This window comes from Neoarius graeffei, chromosome 13, assembly GCF_027579695.1.
Source record: "Neoarius graeffei isolate fNeoGra1 chromosome 13, fNeoGra1.pri, whole genome shotgun sequence".
Taxonomy (NCBI): Eukaryota; Metazoa; Chordata; class Actinopteri; order Siluriformes; family Ariidae; genus Neoarius; species Neoarius graeffei.
Genome location: NC_083581.1, coordinates 49,179,090 through 49,185,089, shown reverse-complemented (window position 1 = coordinate 49,185,089; position 6,000 = coordinate 49,179,090).

Here is a 6,000-nt window from a genome sequence, read left to right as displayed (position 1 = left end):
AATAAAAATTCAACAAATGTTTGGGTTTTTACTGAACAAACAAACGAACAAAATGAATGAGTGACTTAAAAATATCTTTGTAAAAACTGTTTTGATTGGCTATTATGGTCTCGACGTCGATGTTTTGACCAATAACAATGTAGATAACACGAATTTTACATCACATTCAACGAGATTTAAACAAGACTAAAGATGGCGACTTACAAATAATGTGTAAACATCGTTGGAGTTAATAAAGTTTGAACAGCATGAAGGAACATACCCCAACCCCCGAAATTAATTAAAAAAAAAATTCTCAACGGATTTGGCATAATATAAAAAGGTCGTTTTTTACTCAGAAAAAGCGGAAAACTCTCATCCCTGCCTAGCTTGTGACCATGTTATGCATGCTAACGTGGAGAATATGAACATGCTATTTTGTAACAAAAACCTTTGAACAAAAAATTCATGTTTTACTTACAGCGTGTGAGCTGGTGGTCGATCGTCTTGACGGCACAGATCCAGGGATTAAATGCAACCTCGAAGCAAAACCACTACCGAAGGCACCGAAGTTTGAAAAGTCACTGTGGTTGAAATGATCAGAACACAGTACTAACGCTGCGTTATACTTCGCTGGTGGTGTTCCAAAGATAAATTCCAACCATTTATTCTTCACCTCTTCTATCTTGGGCAAGAAATGCAACGTTGATGTGTTACTGCCACAAATAACACAGGCACGAACTTGTTCAGACATGTTTTCAACTTGCTGTTAGGTCCTCTTCGTTAGCTACTGACGAGATGGGCTCTGCTAGCTCTCCTCGTGCTTAAATCCGTTTTTTTTTATTAAATTCAAACATAAATAGAATTATTTTATATTACAACATAAAATCACACCTCCTCTGAAAATATAATCTGAAAAGAAAACTTATCAAATACACACACACACACACACACACACACATATGTATATGTAAAATGGAAAAAAACAAAAAAAAACCAAGGGATTTATGAAAGGTTAACTTCTGCTATGAATGTGTACAGTATATTTGCATGGGGATTGTTTATATATTTCAGACATTTTTGTAACAAGGACAGTTCATTCTTAAGAGCAGGCCATGAAGTGGGGGATTTGGCATATCGACACTTGTGTATGTAATATTTTGTAAAAAAAAAATAATGAGATTATTCACCATAAACTCTGTTTTCTTATCTTTAAGGATTAATCCCATTTGAATATTTTGAAAGGACCAGGAGTCAATATTTCTAGAGCTGGACGATATTAAATCATGGAGAGATTTCCACAAACTTTGGACAATTTCACATTTGTAAAACAGGTGCTCTGTCGTTTCCATATCTGTTTTACAAATATAACAGTTTTATACATCAAATTTAAATCATCTTTTTATAAATTCATTTGAGGGATAAATGTTATTTATAGTTTTAAAATGAACTTCTTTACATTTTGGGGAAATTGGGAATTTTAAGTATCTTGTTCAAATAGATCAGAATTGTTATAATCTTTCAGAATGAGTGAGCTTTTTGTTATACTTGGATATAAAGTGTTTACTAAGTACTGCCTTAAAAATGTATTGTTACATTTTTCGTTTGCTAAATCCAGATCATCTATCTTTACTTTGTGTAAATTTGGAGTTGGTATGTTCCAAATATTATTCTTAATCAAATGGATAAAGGATCTTGGGATATTCTGTGTGACTTTCCTATAGGTCTCACTGGAGCAACTCATACTATATTTAGCATTAAAATCATTTAGCTCAAGTATGTTTCCATTTCCATCCAAAATATGCATAACAGACCAAATTTTGTTTTGCCATCCAGTCTTCCATAAACATAGACCTCCTCTGACTCAATATCACCCTATTATTCCACAATGGCACATTATGGGGGCTGAAATTATGTTTGAACATCATTTTCCAATATAACAGAGCCTGTTGGTGAAATGGAGAAAGTTTTATGGGCAGTTTGGATATTTCAAAATCACATACTAATAGAAACGCAATACCTCCAACTTTGTTGAAAACAAGAGAAGGCAACGAGAACCATATCTCATCATCATTTCTTAAGAAGGAACAGATCCATTTGATCTTTAACATTCCATTCATAATTTCAAAGTCAATTGCTTTTATGCCACCATCCTCATAGTCCTTTATCAAATCTCCATTTCTAATGTAGTGAAGTTTATTTTTCCATATGGAATTAAAATGGGCGGCACGGTGGTGTAGTGGTTAGCGCTGTCGCCTCACAGCAAGAAGGTCCTGGGTTCGAGCCCCGGGGTCGGCGAGGGCCTTTCTGTGTGGAGTTTGCATGTTCTCCCCGTGTCTGCGTGGGTTTCCTCCGGGTGCTCCGGTTTCCCCCACAGTCCAAAGACATGCAGGTTAGGTTAACTGGTGACTCTAAATTGACCGTAGGTGTGAATGTGAGTGTGAATGGTTGTCTATGTGTCAGCCCTGTGATGACCTGGCGACTTGTCCAGGGTGTACCCCGCCTTTCGCCCATAGTCAGCTGGGATAGGCTCCAGCTTGCCTGCGACCCTGTAGAAGGATAAAGCGGCTAGAGATAATGAGATGAGATGAGATGAAATTAAAATGTGTTCTATTCATTTCTTTTACAATCCTTGGTGGGATAGCTAGGGAGTATGCTGGATAGATTAATCTAGATAATGATTCAACCTTGGTTAATATTGTTCTACCAAACAGTGTTAAATCCCTTTGCAGCCAATTATTTAAAGTTTTTTTGCATTTATCAAAAGTATTTTGAATATTCTTTTTTCACTAATGTCTGCACATTTAGTTATCCAAATTCCTAGATATTTGATCTCATTTTTGATAGGTATATCATACAATGAAGAATCAGAACAACTATGGATACTCATGAGTTCACATTTTTCCAGATTCAGGTGCAAACCGGAAGCTTGAGAGAAAAAAACGTATTGTTTCTAAGGCCAAAGGAATTTGTTCTTTATTTTTTAGAAAAATTGTTGTATCATCAGCAAGCTGACTTATAATTAATTTGTGGTTGTTTATGTCTAATCCTTTAATATCTGAGTTTATAACAGTTATGGCTAGTAATTCTGTAGCTACAATAAATAAAAGAGGTGAAATACTGCAGCCCTGCCTGATGCCTCTGTCTACCCTGAATCTGGAGCATGTACCTTCTGAGAGGGAAACGCAACTATTAATATCAGTGTATAACATAGCAATCATATCAAGAAATGCATTACCAAATCCAAAACGTTTAAAGGTGTCAATAATGAAGGCATGTTCAATTGAGTCAAATGCTTTGTGGAAGTCCAGGAACAACATAAAACCATCATCCTTAATTAGGTGATTATAATCAATGAGATCCAGAACCAAACGAATATTATTATGGATCATCCTTCCTTTAAGAAATCCTGATTGTATTGGGCTAATTATTTTAGAGATACCTGTTTTTAATCTTGTTGCCAAGACTTTTGTAAAAATTTTGTAGTCCGTATTTAAGTGTTATAGGTCTTAGGTTGCTTAAAATTTTCTTATCTTTTCCAGGTTTTGGAATCAATTTTATTACCCCCTGTTTCATTGTTTCCATGAGTTCTTTTTGACTTATACACTCAATTAAAGCTTGGAACAATAGGAGTTTAATATCTTCCCAAAAATGTTTATAGAAATTTGTTCTTATTCCATCTGGCCCTGGTGAGCGGTCAGATGCCATATTTTTAATAGCACAATCAAATTCATCCACAGTTAAGTCTTTGTCACATATTTCTTTAAAGTCATCATCAGTTACCGGAATCAAATTATTAATTTTGTCAAAGAAGGATGTAACATTCTGTTCTGAATATGAGGATTTATAAAGGTTACTATAGAAATTAAAGACTTCCTTTGAAATACACTTAGGATCTGTGCATTCCTCTCCATTGATTATTAGACTACAAACGGAGTTATATTCTTGTCTGCGTTTTTCTAAATTACAAAAGTAGGCTGTATTTTTTTTCTCCCCCTTCTATCCATCTGGCTCTGGACCTCACATAGGCACCCTTGGCTTTATTCACATATATCACATCCAATTGGGACTGCAGGATATTAATTCTTACTTTCTCTTCCTCAGTCCAATCCAACTTGCTATAAAGATTCATAAGTTCTTTAATCACAATTGTTTCTTCTTCTTTCCTTTATTTATTTAGTTTTTTACCAAGTGAATTGATAATTTTCTAATGCAAAATTTTAGATATTCCCATTTGGATATCGGTGTGCTAATAGAGTCGTCATTTTTGATATCCTCAATTAGTGTTTTAATTGAGTCACAGTACTCCACATTTCTCAGCAGCTGGGCATTAAATTTCCAATAATTTTTAAATTTGTTGTTTTGAACTCTGTTTTTTAGTCTTAAATTAATCGTACAATGGTCACTCAAAGGACAATTAGAGATTGTTGTCTCTGTAACATATTGTGAAATTGAATTTGAGACCAACCAGTAATCAATACGAGATCTAATTTGACCATTGGGTTTGTGCCAGGTAAATTGTTTGACATCTTTGTTTAAGGTTCTCCAGATATCTATTAATTTGTTATTGTTAGTGAAACTTTCCATGATAGGGTTTCTATGTTCCCTTGAAAGTTTTGAAGGCCATCTATCCATCCACTCATCAGGGGTTACACTGAAATCACCCCCAACTATCAAATGATCAGTGGGAAGTTTTGTATTAAGTTCCCTTATAACTGTTGATATTTGATGCAACAAATTCCTATTTTTTGATCATTGTTATACCCATAAATGTTAATCAAGATAATAAGAATGTTATCAATGTTCAAAACACATGCAATCCAATGTCCATCTTTATCCACCTTGTTACACAAAATCTTACCAGGACATCTGTTAAAACAAATGGCAACTCCAGCCGAGCGGTTTGTACCATGACTTAAGAAGATTTTATCTCCCCATTGTTGTGACCAAAACTTAACATCAGACTCATCAGAATGAGTTTCCTGGAGAAAGATGCAATTTGCTTGTTGCCCCTTGCAGAACAAAAAAACAGCTTTGCGTTTTACAGAGTCTTTGAGTCCCCTTGTATTAAAAGAAAAAAAAGAAATGTCAGTTTTCAACTGGAACACAGAACACATGAACAAGGTTTATGAAAAGGTTTAGGGAGGTGGAGTGAAAAGCTTTGTGGTAAAAGTCAACCCATACCTGGAGTCTCAATCATAATGCACTTGCCTTCTATGAAACCAAATGGGCCCCTGAAACCTGCAGCCTTGCCTTCCTTCCTGGCCTGGTTGACTTTTTTGGCCACATTGCCTGTCTGGATCTCCAGTCCTCTTGGGTCAGGTCTTCAGCAAAGCGGATCCCTTCTTCTTTACACACATGGGAAGCTCTTGTTCTCCTCCAGATGTCATCTCTCACTGTACGTCTCACAAACAGAATGATGATTTGTCGATGCCTGTTCTCCATCACTCGCCCCACTCTGTGGACAACGTCGACCTCTTCGTCCATCTTCATCTTCAGGTCTGGTGCAATTCTGCCCAGAAGCTCCACCACCTCTGCTCTGATGTTTTCATTCACCTTGTCCTTTTTTCCTTTAATGCGAAGGCACCATCGCCTTTTGTATCTTTCTTGATTCAACAGCCGATCCTTAATGTCATCATTTTCCTTTGTGAGTGATTCAATCTGTTTCTCCAGGTGTTTTATTTTTGTTTTACACTCTTTCAGCTCCTCTGAGTTAAGCTGCACTGATTTGGCGATAGCAGCCAGCATGGTGCTGTGTTGTTGCATCTGCTCTCTAACTTCGCCCATGCGGTCGTCAACACGTTTTCCAAGAGTGTCAATAGCTTTCAGTATGGTGTCAGTAGACGTATCGGAGTCATTCTCCTGAGTCGTACCTTTTGCTTTCTTCTCCATGTGTGATTTTTTCTGGAGTATCTGCAGGGGTTGTCGACACTGTCCCGTTTGTTGCTGCTAGCGTTAGCTGTCTCCATCGGCGTTGAATTGTCATGCTCACTATTCATACGGGTTGTAAACGGGAGGCTT